Source organism: Passer domesticus, chromosome 3 (assembly GCF_036417665.1).
Source record: "Passer domesticus isolate bPasDom1 chromosome 3, bPasDom1.hap1, whole genome shotgun sequence".
NCBI classification, from domain to species: Eukaryota; Metazoa; Chordata; class Aves; order Passeriformes; family Passeridae; genus Passer; species Passer domesticus.
The window spans coordinates 53,578,795-53,593,367 of NC_087476.1; the positions used below are offsets into that span (position 1 = coordinate 53,578,795).

The following is a 14,573-nucleotide window of genomic DNA, read 5'->3' on the forward strand; positions in this document are numbered from 1 at the left end:
CCTGGATGAACTTTTTACAAAAAGCAATTATGCAATGTGATGGCATCTCATACCACCTACAACAAGTTTGATCACACTCTTGGAAAGGTACAGATTCTTATTTTCTCATAGTAGTGTCCAAATGAAAACCAGGTCATCAGATTATCTTCACCTACATTGTCAGACCATATGTCTGATAGTAAAGATCAATCTTATGGTGGTAAAAATTGCCAATTTCTCAGTGTGGTTTTGTATGGTTGACTTAATTCTCAAAATTTCCGTTCTGTCTAAACATCAGTGCTGACAGAGTTATAAAAATTGACATGGGCACAAAAATATTCTACTCATATAATTTACTTTTCTGGGGGAAATGGATAAAATCAATACAAATTAAAGTATTCTTTTTCTAATACAAGATGTATTTTCCACTAGGAATTTTTTTCCCAGATCTCTCTGGGCATTTTCTATTACTAACAGATCATGATATAATAGATACAATAATGTATCTACCCTTGAGTAAGTGCAGTATGAAGAGACCCATATATACAAATTAATACAGTAAAAATTCCATTTATGAGCAGATCTTGTTGTAGAGTCTCTAAAAACCTGTGGATTGAAATAGTACAGAAAGAAAGGTCTTAACTTCACACAGAAAACAAGAGGATTTCAGCTGACTATTGTCATTCAGAAATGAAACACTGACACGGTGCAGAACAGTTGTACAAATACACTGGCTCAAATGTCAGGGAAAACAACAGAAATTGAATATCAGAAATTATTTAGTGAGAAGTAGAGAACAAACCAGAAAATACAATTAATGATCCTGCGTAATTCCATGGTGCAGAGCGATTTTGATTACCGAGAGCTGTTCTGGTTCCCCATCTCAAACCAGACATGGTAAAAAGGAGTAAGGTTCAGAGGAGGGTGGCCAGGGCCTGAAGTGTCTCTGCTCAAGGAATGATGAGGTATGAGAGGAGTCTTTAGACTGTAGACAGGGTGACTGAGGGCAAACGTGATGCAAGTCCCTAGGATCTTTAGTAAGGAAGATAAGCAAGTGTAAAAGGTTCACTGTCACTCACAGTATCTTCCCACACAAATGGTGAAGAGATGCAAACGTGAAGGAAAGAAACAAGCAGGTGATGCATTCCAAAAACCTAGAAAACAGTCCTTGCGGTTAAGCTATTCAACTCCCTGACACACAGAATGTTGTGAATATAAGGGTCTAGATGAGTTTAAAAAGTGATTGAAGAAAGCAACAGAAGAAAAGTTAGTTGAAGACAAAAGATGGTGAACATGCTCAAAATCCACCTTTTCTCTGCCTATTTTTTTGATCTGAGAGATGGTCTGGGAGAGAGCATGTGTTTGTGCATTCTCTTCCAACATCTACTATTGACCACAGCTGGACACCTATCAGTAAGATAAAAAACCTTTGATCTGGCTCTGTATGACAATTCTTATCCTGTTAGTATCATGCTAGCTTCACCCCCTTTCTCTTTTCCACCTTATTTTGTTTTCTTCATTTCTATTTCATTCTTCCTCCTTAGATTTATTTTTGTGCAGAGCATTAGCAACCTGCTGCACCCTGGTAGAGCATACCTATGACTTTTTCATTACATTTTTGCCTTTAATAGCTAGAATTGTTTTGACTCAAATTAGATTTGTGAATACCTTGTTTTCTAGTCCCCATTATTGCTTGCTCATGTAGACACATTTTTGTGTTCAGCCTACAACTGAATTAAGTTGTATGTAGTTAAGCAAGAGATGAAAGTAGAGGAAGAGAAAGGAGAGGAAGAATTTCTCCTCCAAGCAGAGTTTAGTTTAAGTCATATAAGTTTGTTTTCCTAAGTTAAGAAGAGAATCCCTTTACATAACACCCTAAAAGTGTGACCGAAGTATGACCTCCTAGCTTTCAGTAGAGAATACTTTAATAACAGATTTCAGAAGCGGCTTGGAGAGGATGCTTTTCCAGGAAAATGCCTGGGTTGCTCACAATTGCTGTACTTTCTGCACTTGCTTACTCACCTCCTCTGCCCTTTTGGGAATATGCTGGGTTATGCTTGTTCAGAAAGAGAAGCTTCTGGAGCATGCTGTGCTAATTCATGGTACTGGCACTGCCCCAGCTGGCAGAGGCTGCAGTTTATCTCCCTGCCCAGGAGGATGTGCTGGACACCCCAGGCCAAGGCCCGTTCTCTCTGTTCATACAATAAAAAAAAATTAAAAAAAAAGTTTGACACTTTAATTCTTTAATTCACCTATTTTCTAATACACTGAATAATCAACTCAAGTGGAAATTTGAGAATAAACAATGAATATATTACAACTTTTCTATTTTCTTATATACTTGTAAATGGATAAGCTTTTGAGAGGCTGCATAGCAAAATTGTACAGCACCAAACCATCACACTTCAAAAAGAAGAAACCTTGATGTTAGATAGAAATAATACTTGGCTGAAAAAACAAAGTTAAACCCCAAGTATTTTAAATTCATACAGCTCAGTAGGATGGAAATAACAGCACCAAATATTTTGTTAAAAGACACAGTTTGGCATACCTGTTTAGCCAGATCATTATGTAAAGTCATGGTGGTCTGATTGCCATTTCTCCCTCCTTTTTCCTCCTCCTTAACAGCTGCTTCTCAGCCAGAGACAGCTATAGCATGGCACACTGAGGCTGCACCTTCTGTTCATTAGCAGACCCTACCTACAAAGGGGACAGGATGCCCCACCAAAGGTACAGAAATGCCATCTGCACCCTCCCTGGCAAGTCATTCCCATGGGAAAAGTAGGTCATGTTGCCTTTTACTGTTTTTTTACTGTTATGTAAAGGAAGCAGCTTCAGCTACCATACCTGTAAGGGATCACCTGTATCCCAGTTCAGGAAGTCTGTATCTCATGCACTCTGTCAGACCTCTCTTGGTTTAACCCTTGCATTCAAACACCTCGCTGGATTCTCAGACTCACAAGATTGTGAGAAGGCACAAAAAAATTTAAATTGTAATGAAAATTAGAGGCATATCTTGTTCCAACAATGAGGAATTAAACTAGGTGAAATTAGGTCTCTTGCTTTTACTAACTAAATTATTTTAAAATAAAGGCTTTGTTTTAATTTTGCTATCCCACAATTCATTCAGCCTTTCCAAAGGCTTCAGGAAGTTTCAAATCCTGGGGGTTTTTTTTCTGTAGCAATCAATTGTACTTATTGTTCAGAGATAGTAGCAGAACTGAACATGCCCTGAAACAGGCCAGTTCTGCTCAACCATTTCTAATGATAAAAAAATTTCTATCAATCTCTCCTTGTCTCTTCTGGAATTTCTATACTTTATGTTACTAGAATGATTAAAAAATAGTATCAATTTTGAATTTAAAACACTGAAAAAGGTCTCTATATTGTCATGTTTGCTGCCATTCTACTTTCTCATACTCTTTTCAGAGGATAACATTACAGCAGACACTCATACATGCATATATCTGAATAGTCTATATATTGCATTAGTATCTAAACCTCATTGATTATTTAATGAGGCTAATGGTAGAGGAACAGTAGAGAAAATTTTATAGCTTAGACTCTGGGAATGAAAGCCAAAATATGGAATTCCTCTGGATTAATCAGTCTCATACCCTGTCTCATTGCATCTTGTATAGCATGCTCACTGGCTGCTGAAGGTAAACAATATTCCTTTGGACACTAACACAGTACCAGTATGTTCAAACAGCTTTTCCAGGAAGAGATTTCAAATATAAAGTATTTTTGTTGCAGATAATCAATTGCAGGTGGTCTCAGACATAAGAGATCTCAGACTGGTCTTGAAAGAAATTAATCATGAGCAGGCTGTGTTCTGGGGTCTGCCTGCTTCCTTCTCAAAGGGAGGCTGTGCCACAACCTGTGCATCACACTGAGAGGTGTCCCACAACCAGTATGAAGGTCTTACTGTCTATCTTAATCTTTAAAGTCCTCATTGTGACTTTTCTGAGCAGACTGCAGAGCTTCTTACCCCATGGTGTTCCACCCCAGCTTAAAGCAAGTGAAAACAGTGGTTCTAGCATCCCAGGGGGGTTGCAGACTCCTGCCTCTGTGACTAAAGAGAGTTTGGGAGAAGCAGGGCTATCCTAGTCTCACACATCTGGTGACCAACAGAACACAGTACTTTTCAGGGGTCTCCACAGTAGCTGATTTTTCTTCATTTATTTGTAGGAACTAGAATGCCCAATTCCCTTTGAATCCTAGGGGACTTAGGTCCTTAGCTTGGAAAGGCAGGGAAGATGTGAGGAAACAGGTGAACAAACAGTCTGCATTTTGTTAACTAAGAGGCTTGAGAGTGTTTTGTTTTTATTTATTCCTCATTTAATGTTAATTAAATTTTTATTTCCTCCCTGTTAATTTGTTATGCTTGTTTTGATAACTTATGGATGTGTGTAATTGTTTAGGCTGGGACTGTATCTTCCTACTCTGACTTCCAGGTGGCATCACATTACCATATACATAAGCTTCCAGATGAAAATTCCACCTAGATTTTCCAAGACCTGATGTTGGGTAATTAGTTTCTTTTCCACCTTGATACCTCCTGAATTATTCTCTGCCTTTTTGTCCTCTTCTTATGGATAATTTCTCTTTATTTTGTCTTTGGTTTTTCTGCTATTTTTTCACTATAACCTGCATTTTAGGATCAGTGGATTTTTGTACATACCCTTTCTAAGCTTAATGCAGTTTTCAGAGGTAACTTTTGGACTTGAAACATTTGAAAATGCTGTCAAATTTATCTCTGTTCCTTTTTTGTCCTAAACACCTGTGAGACCTCAACATAAGTAATCCTGAAAATAAGGGGGGGGGGGGGGGGGTTTCTATGTTTTACTGGATTTTGTGTATGATGACTGGACATTTTAGTTGCTAATTCACACTTGCAAATCCATAAAAAATCACTGTATTTAGGCAAATGCTTATTAATAAATCAACAGTGAATGAGATCCTTTGTTCAACAATTTGCTGGGCTTTTTATCAGGCCTGTTATGCTGTAATCTACATCCTGGATCATATCCAAGCTTCTTACATAATGCCCTAGTACTTTTAGAGAAATTAGAGGACTCTGGCACACATCAAAACAACAAAATCAGGATATCAGGCTTTCCAGCTGGTGCATGTGCACAGAAAAATCTCTGTAGGTGTATTGAGAAGTACACATAGCAGTTCTGTTGCAAGGCTTTTGTCTCAGGGACGGAATTTTGATTCTGATTTAAAGAGCAAGCGAGGAAATTATCTTCTCCAAATCTGCTGCCGGGTGTGCGCTGATATTGCTTTAGAAGGTTTTAAATGGCAGACGGTGGATGGGTTGGCTGTACCTAGAAGAGCTCCCGTGCTCGCTGCGGGCTGCGGGGGAGCCGCTCGCTGCGCGAGGGAGGCCGCAGGCCCCGTTTCTATGGCGACCTCACCTGCCGTCACCCCAGCGAGCAGCCCCTCTTCCATTCCGGGGAATGGTGCAGGGGAGGGAGAGGAGCGGGAGGCAAGGATGGAGTATTTCCAAGGAGGAGCCTGAGAAATCAGTATTGGTGTGTTGTAGTGTCAGAGCGTCACGGAATGGACAGAGGCAATTCCTGCGGGGCAAGTTCCAGGGGCATGCTGGGCTCCTCCACCCTGACCCCCTCCTGCACTCCTTGCATCTCACAGAAAGCACGGCAGAGACATGACGGTGATGGCCTGACCTTGTTTAGAGTCCCTGTAGAGAAATGTTTTTCGGCACAACACATCTACCTTGGTGTAATTCTATTACGGCCAAAATACCAATCAAGCTTTGTGGAGTAAGGACAATCCCAGCGACACTGCAGTCCTGCAAAAAGGCTCTGGGTCACATTGCCATAGCAATATGTAAACTCTGGAGAGCTGATGCTGCTGCCCACAGAGAATCAGGATGTTGCAGGACAGATCTGAGATAATCCTTTATTGATCTGAGGTGCACAAGACCATAATTGAAGCATAAATTGATCCTTAAGCTTAAGGTAATGCCTTTGTGTTGAAAAGGGTGCTGCAGAATGAGTCTTTCTGCTCCCCCTGTTCTGAGTGTGAATGTGAAGCTAACTTGGTATCTGTCCCAACAAAGTCAGCAATAAATCCAAGTGTTTCTGTCTGGCCAAGTTAATCAGTTATTAATGAGATATATGTACAGGAGAGGATGCCCTCCAGGTTTCATTCATTATTGAGGAAGGAAGTCCAAAGAAGGCACATAAACTCATCTTGCCATAGTTGCTCAAAAGAGCTCTGATCCACTCTTTTCAAACCCACCTGCTTTTCCCACAATTCAAATTGTCTTGTAATTGTAGAAGAAGCATGTGTAGAAAGCAAAAATCTTTGTTATACAGAGATATTAATTTAAATCTTCTGGGTCTAAATCTTGGCTCCATTAAGATCAATAGCTAACATCACACTCTTGTCAAAATGACCATCCCTAATATTAGGATTTCTTGGACATTTGGTCATTGTCTCCTCTAAGCTGGCACAGGATTCTTCATACTGATTTGAGTACTGACAGATTTAATTTAGAAGCTTTACTAAGCCAACTGCTATAAAGTAAACATGTATTTTCAAATCACTGATTTTTTTCTGCCATGACTAGAAAAAAAACAATGTTCTGTTCACTTGAAATACTTCCTATAACCTGAGAACTTCTGTGAATAATAATAATGAATTGTAGTAATGGATTTTATTAAAACATCGTCTTTGCATTTACAAAATTTTTGTATTTCTTAAAAATATAACAAAAATAAAAATAATTTAATGCAGCAAAGTAAATGTTCCTAGTTTTATAAGGAAGTTTTCCCTTCAAAATGAAATACGTAGTTACTGGAAAGGAAGGCTCTCTCTTCTGAGCTGGAGCTGCTGATGCTCAGGCACAGAACCAGGCAGTGAATCCCATCTTCTTTTTTGATGCTGGCCACGTGCCTTATGACTTCCAGTTACAGTCCTCCAAAGTCATGATAATATTTTCTTCCATGTCTTCCTCACCTACCCTTCAGATCTAGTTCTGGAATGAGACATGAGTAACAGACTAACTCAGAGAAGTCCTTTTTTTCAAAGATGACTGGGTTAATTTCTTTTAAGGAAAAAAATCCTAAAATGTTTTTACCCACTTTTCATTTGCATGCACTTTCCATTAATCCATCCTAATTTTAAAGATGCTTAACTGAGTTGAAGCAAAAATTCAGTTTTCACTTTGTTTACCATACTTTTAGTAGCTTGAATACCAGAAACTCTAGTTCTGTAGGTTTCTCTACCATTGAAGCCCACAAAAAGACGCATGAGAAAACTCTCCTTGAGCCCTCTTTAAAGAATAAATGTCTTCTTCAGTGACTGTTGTGGTGGCACTCTCATTGTAGGATGTTCTGTGAGCCATTGGGAGTCCATGTGCGTCTTGTAATTACTATCAGAGCCTGGGCAAAGGGTTGAACTATTTCTTCAAGCAGTTTTAAAGTGTAACTCAAGCCCATGTGCTGTCATCAACTACCCTTTCAAATGGCCTGATTCAAGCCCTTGAGGTAATGGTGCCCTGCACCACTGGTGTGGAATGAGCACGACACAGAGTTATTTCCCTGGCTGCCTGGTGAGCACATTAGTGCATGGGCACTGCCCCTGACCAAGGAGCTCTGGAAACAGCATAGATCAAAACCTCTCTGGGGCAAGAGCAGCTGCTAATCCACTTCCCAGACAGTAACATTTGAGATTCTCCCATTCAATATTTCTGCAAATTATGCAAGGCTCACCATTTCTGGACAGGGACCTGTTTGTGTCTGTAACTATATCCACCCTGAGACATGGATTCATCACTTGGTCACCACCCTGAGACATGGATTCACCACTTGGTTAGTGTTTGAACTGTGTCATAAGGACATTATACACATGAGGGTCATTGGGATCAGAGGAACTGTTTCTTACAGGAAAGACAGAAGCCACAATAGCTCTAAAGCCTTTCCTCTGAGCCAAAGCCCTTTTTTGTACATTACCACATTACCTGGTAGCACAAGTTTCATCTGGGCCAAAACCAAGCTAACTTTGTGCAAGTACAGCATGTGATGTTTATGCCAGTTTAAGGAATTATCCTGACTGCAGCAAAGAGTTGATACCTGGTTCTGTATAAAAACTGCTGGGCAAAGAGGTTTTTTTGCCAAAGCATTTGGAAAGCATTATTGCTATTAAGCATTTGTTTAAAATCCTTCTGTAGCACATTGCCACAATGTCTGGCACAAGTAGCCCTAAAAGTAGATGTACCCTCTCTTTGCATCAGTCCTTTGAGATGGAGACAGCTGACTGGGAGAGAAATATAGGTTTTTTACTTCAGTGGTATGATTTGGTGTATGTGCATACTTGCCAGCATAAAAAAAAAACATGTTCTAGTCCAGTCTTCTGATTCTATATAATTTTTATTTCAGTTACATGTGAAAGTGATGGGAGATTGAAAAGTTATATAGCATCATCTAGTGTTCATATACAAATTTACAGGAGCCTGCAGTTTCATCACCCTCAATTATTCAGATTAACTGGCACCAGTGTTGACTCCAAACGAAAATGTGAGATAAATTCCTTACTTCCAGCTATTGGCCTGTGGACTCTAAGGAAGGAAAAAAAAAAAAAAAGAAAAATAAAAAGAGCTGTGCTATACCCATACTGTTAGCATTCACAGGAGTGGGACAAGAATATAAAGTATAATTTCTTGCAAGGGTTTTTAACAGATAAGGCTAAGCCAAAGAATTTTGGCGTGTGATTTTAATATAAGGATGGTAGAAACCCAGGAGCAGATCCTGCTGTACCCACTCTGACTTGACAAAATAAACTAGAATGTTTTATTTTTTAAACACTTGTTCAAAAAAAAATAATCAGAACAGGAATCCAAATATTCTGTCTCCAAGGCTAAGCATTTTAAATTAAATAACCTTGAAGGAAAAGCAATAGAAATCGAGGAGGACATCACAGAGTATAGAAAGCTGCCTTCTATAAAGCATGTCTGCTTATGTTCACTTTTCTGGAGGGGGGTTGTCTTCTCCTTCTTAAAAGTTTAAGATTTCAAAATTTTAAGATTTTTCTTAACTGTGTACTGCTGTTTTATGTGTAGAATAGCTAGCAGAGAGGTCTGTGCTAATGCAAAAAAAAAAAAAAAAAGAAAAGGAAAAAAAGTACTGATGCCTCAGGTTTTAGCTTTTATATTTTTCAGATTATGTGCTGCTTTATTGTGTAGTTCTGAGCTTCATATTAGGGTATAGTAGGCTCTCTTCACAGAGTTGGTAGACAACAATTCCTTCTCTAGCTGGGGTATGGGACAAATTATCCAAATCTCAGGCCCAAGAGCATAAACAACAGCAGAATGAAGAGAGAAAAACAAGAAGGATGGGACTTCATGGGCTAAAGCTATAACTGCTTTAGCAATACGCTAAATGGACCAGAACTTATAAAAGTGTGAGAACCCCCCATGACCGGTTGTCCATTTTGTGACCATTTTGGGTTCATCTTGGGTGTAGCTCTGGCTGGGCTCTTGTGCTGCCCAACGTGTATCCATTGAGGCCTTTTAATAAATATCTACTTAATTCTTTAGCTCCATCTAGCCTCTGTTCTAGGTCAGTCTTCACAAGGCACAATTACCCCGGCCTTTCATTTAAATCTAGGCTACAGTGTAAGACTTTCTTGTATCTGTGTCAATGACACTCCTAAGCATCTCCAATAGGTCTCATCACTCTGGAAAAGGCAACCTCTGTTTCTAGGGAGCACAGCAGCTCCCTTCACCACCCAAACAGCAGAAAATATGCAGGTCACATCTCCCCAGGCTCTTCTGCAGGATGGTTTCCCATGGTCTGCCATCCCCTGTAAGTAAGCATCATATTGTGGCTCCCTGCAAAGACCACAGAGCATGGCCAAGTGCTGCTGCAGGCAGGGAGGAGACAGAGACAGGTTATACTGGAAAATAATGTAGGAGCAGGACAGCCAGCTGAGGCTGACGGAGACAATCCTTACCACCAAAAAACCTATAATTTTCTTCTTGACGAGAATTAAATGGGACAATTAAGTATGACTCAATATGAGTAAGGTCATGTGACACACTTATTTGAGGAAATGGCACTTCAGAACAGGCCAGGAATATTTGGGAAGCTGGACAATTTTCTAGTGAAATCAGGGAGTTCTCAGAGGTTCTTGTTTGATAGGAACATCTGGGGGTTAAATGAATTTCTTTCAAACATATTTAAAACTAAACATGTGTTTCACTTGCAGCCTTTTGAAAATCCAAGGCATAATATTTTGATGATTTGAGACAAGGGACTAGAAATTCCTGTCCCACAATAGCTGCCCAGATGTGTGCCTTGGGATTTTTTTTTTATGGTCCCAAATTCAGTGGCCTTTGTGGATCTTAGTCATATTTATGTTTGCTGTATATCAGCAAGTGGCTGTTAGATACAGGAAATGAATTTCACATGAGTCTTTATGCAGTGGCTACTTGCTTTATAGAATAGGTATTGATATGTATGAAATCATGCCATGTGAGAAATCTCAGAAGCAGAGTTCTCAGGGGCACCCAAACACTGGAAGTTTGGGTTGTGCTCTAAAAAGAAATAAAAGTTATGGGAAAGAAAAGCATGAAAAACTGGGCAGTGGAAATATTTATCAGGTTTTCCAGAAAAAAGTATTCTGTTTGAAAAAATGTTTGTTTTCTGACATCTCTCAATTTGGTGACGTGACATCTCTCCATATATTATCATTAGGTCTCATTTCAATGTTCGCTTTTTTGTGCAAGCATCTGTGAAAACCCAGTCATTTCTGTCTTTTAACACTTATCCATGCACACGTTTGCTCCTTACACACCTTTTTTGGGTTTATAGTACCTTAATTATGCTTCAAAAATGACTGATTTGGTTTAGGAATAATATGTTGAATATACATTTTAGTTAAAGCAAACAGTTTTGGAATTTGTTTTTCGTGAGTTATTCAGACTTCTCTAAATGAGACTGAAATCTGTTTTTCTTGAAAATCACCCTTATTTCCTCTCTCATTGCAAATGAACAAAAGAACCAAAATAATGTGTTATATACCAACACAGAATACCAATTAGAAACAACAAGAGTGTTATTCTTTCCCATGTCAGAAGCAAAATTAGACAATAAATGTGAGACTAATTTATACCTCATGTTTTATTTTACAACATTTCTTTCCAGTTGTCTTGTACGAAAATTTATTTTTCCTGCTTACACAGTGAAGATTATTTATTTGAGAAATTTTTACGTTAGCTGTCCTTTCCTTTCTTGCAAGAACGCTTCTCCCCTCCTCCCCCCTGCCTTTTATTTTTCAGTCTAAGGAAAATGGCTGCAGATGGAAAAAGATGGTTGACAGTCTCCTTAAAATTTTCTCTGCAGTCTCTGAGTTTTGAGAGCTGATTTTAATTCTTGAAATAATTGTTTACTCCTTCCAAATGGCAAAAAAAAAAAAGCTGTTTTGGTCCAAGTTTCTAATTGATGCAGTCATTTTGCATATTTCACATCAATAAATCTGGGCACTAGCATCTAGCCACAGATTTACTGCTTTGGATACTTGTGTCTTTCTTTTAATGAATCTTTTTCATTATGTTGATTTTTTCTGATTAGTTATTCTCATTTTCACCTAACTAAAATGTTATACTAAAATTATAAGTGAAGATTCAGTTTATTTATCTTATAAATTAATGCATAATTAATGACAGATTGAAAAATAAACCCCACTCACAATGTGATTCTAGTAATTTTTGCTGCCGTTTTTTCTTTCCCTGGTGATATACAAATAAACAGCCAAAAGATTTTCTTGCCTTCATAAGCAATCTTAGGGCTGTATTTTACAACAATTTCTAAGAAAAAATAGACATATTATATTAAAAATTTACTATCATCTTCCTCGATTAAACAGGTGTTTACAACTCAGATGCTGTCAGGAATGTATCTATTTTGGTTATATCAACTTTTAAGTACATGTTTCAGTGAGTGGATCTTTGGTGTAGTCTGACTCAATGGAATGAATTCCATCACACTGTGAAAATAAGGCTGAAGTATTTTATAGTAGGTGTTGAAAAGGTGATGCTGAAGACCACGCTGTAGGTGCTAAATTCTACAGATAGCTGACTCTATGATCAGCTTCACCTTCAAGCTAAGGATAAAAAAAACCAGTGAAGATTATGGTACAATCTGAACTGACCTCTAAGCTAAATATACCTCCATAATACCATTATAAAAATGAAAATTATAGGTTAATTACACTTTTCATGGTTTGGGTCTGATAAATATTTTTTTTATTGGCTGGTTTCTTTCATATGTATATATATATATAAGTATATAAATGCACATCTTAACATTGGTCCTGCAAACAAGTCTATTCAGGAAATTTGAGCATGGTCTTGACTCCTCTGGAGCACTGTGATCTGGGAAGTACACCTAGGACACCACCAGGTACTCATTACGCATCTTGTGTGTAGCTTGCTCCTCAATCCATATTTTTACCTTGGTGGTAATTAATCTTCTTTTACTACTATGAACTGGAGCTCTGGAAATGTTGGATTTACACTTGCCTTTGTAGCCATTTGTCCAGCCAGACTCCCAGCCAGCCAGCCTCATGGAAAGAATACTGCTTTGTCTGGGGAAGAAAAACTGCATTTGGTAAGATCCCACCACAGATATGAATCTGGCATTTCTCTGTGTGCTGATTAATTACAATTTATAGTCTGAATTGTCAGGATCTTCAGTGTAGGTTACTCTTTTTGGTGAGGCAAGATCAGCTGGGAATGCAGGAAGGCTTTTGCAGAGGGGAGAATGGGATTAATAGACAACATGGGAATGATGTTTTCCTAAGAAGGAGAAATGTTAGCTTCAAGGATGTAGAAAAGAGCCAGGATATGATGATGCAGCACCTCCTGCTAGATCCACAACACACACAGTATAATTTCCCCTCAGATGCTCCTACCACAGCGTGTCTTACTGCATTAGTGGTTGGGTCCTCTCATGTGACCACAGGGTTTGGCTGTTGACCTTTACTCACAGAAACACCAGTAGCAATTTATAAACCCTTTTATAGCCCTGTTTGCTGGAGGATACTGAAGCCAGAGAGATCCTCCCTACCAAATACTAAAGGCCTGTCACAAAAAAAATAGAAAGCCTATTCAAGACAATAGCTGTGGACAATAACAACAGAGATTAGTAAAAAACCTAAATATATCCACTGCTTTTAGCTTATTCAGTGAATTACATGAAGAATACTTTTAGCTACAGTGTAGTCATTTTTCCCTGAAACAGATCACAGACAAGGGGCACCCACAATTTCTGGTGCAAGAGTCAGGGCATGAAACAAGGTGCCGTATGATAGGGAGGCTCATAGCAATATCCCATACAAATGAAAAGTCATTATGCTTCCTCTTAGGACTGTTACCTTAAAGTGAAGTGGGTGAACCCTTCCTTTCAGTGCTATTTTATGTGGCTGAAGGGTAATGATATACCCACTTTGCCTAAAGGTTTCTCACCTGCAAAACTCTGTGTCAGTTCTGAATTAATTCCACCGGGAGTACTGACGTCCCTTCCTTACTGCCTTTCCAGCTCCTTCCTCAGTTTATCCAACTAAGGAACCTTATGTTTTGAGAGTTTGGGGGCTTAGGGCTGCCATTTCTTCTTATGGTCACCTCAACTAATCTAGTTGATGCTTATTAGCTTTTCTGCAGTTATCTTGAAGCAAAATCTGTAGCTCACTTGAAAACTGCAGCATTCTCTCTTGAAACTTGATAATTATGTATCAGACCTGAAATTACCACCAATCATATCCTACAGTCTTTTCCAGCATGTGATTCTGCTGCAATGTCTCCGGGAACACATCCTTACTTAGTAACTGGGAGGATACTTGCTAACTAGGGTACTAGTGGTGAATAATGGTGTTGGCATTTCTAATAGTCTTCCTTAATCTCCCCCTTGCTTAAAATGCTGGCATCCCTGGAGGGGTGCTATGGCTCAACACCCAACACTACTCAAGTCCAATTGAGATCACATGCACCCTCCCCTCTCCCCTCTCAGGTCAGCCAAACCAACTGGACTGGATTCCAAACTGGAAACACCAACTCAGATATTTCTCAAAGGAAAACTGTTGTCCTTAAAGTCTTACAGAAACTTGTTTGCACACACAGACAAGTGCAAAGGTGAAGTAAGGTCTATAAACTGAATTATAATATATTTCGGGAAGAATTTTTTGTTATATTAATAAAAATTATTGTTGACGCTTTAAAGATTAACTGGGTTATTGAAGTCCTTCTATTACCATAATAAGGTGAGAGGCTGAAATTTCTAAAAGCGAAGGGACTCAACACTCTGTCTAAATAGATGTGTTCTTGTTCATTATTTCCCATTTAGTATGTAACACAATTTTTTTTTTCTACCAAATAGCTCAAAAATTTATATAAGGCAAGCATTATGCCATTAATTTATCTCAATTCTATACTATAAGTCTTTTGAGAAAGTGTGGTTTTGCATTTATACTAGTGATTAATATTTTCACGCCTGCCCAGGTTAGTATTAGTAGGGTTTTCCTTTCTAAATGGCAGAGCAGGAGAACAGTTTTTCATGCACAGTAAA

At 38.7% G+C, this 14,573-nt stretch overlaps 1 protein-coding gene and 1 long non-coding RNA gene across 2 annotated transcripts in view; one reads left to right on the plus strand and one right to left on the minus strand.

Annotated features, from left to right (window-relative positions):
* The window catches only part of MTCL3 (MTCL family member 3), a 31,870-nt gene extending 29,747 nt beyond the window's left edge, over nt 1-2,123 (minus strand). The window contains exon 1 of the mRNA XM_064413088.1: nt 2,002-2,123. The gene's annotated coding sequence lies outside the window, so the exon portion shown is untranslated. The remainder of the gene's footprint in view (nt 1-2,001) is intronic.
* A 3,152-nt stretch (nt 2,124-5,275) lies between these two features.
* LOC135296602 (uncharacterized) lies at nt 5,276-9,140 on the plus strand. The gene is made up of 2 exons (XR_010358660.1): nt 5,276-5,519; nt 5,638-9,140. It is a non-coding gene; the product is annotated as an uncharacterized LOC135296602 (long non-coding RNA).
* Nucleotides 9,141-14,573: the final 5,433 nt, after the last annotated feature.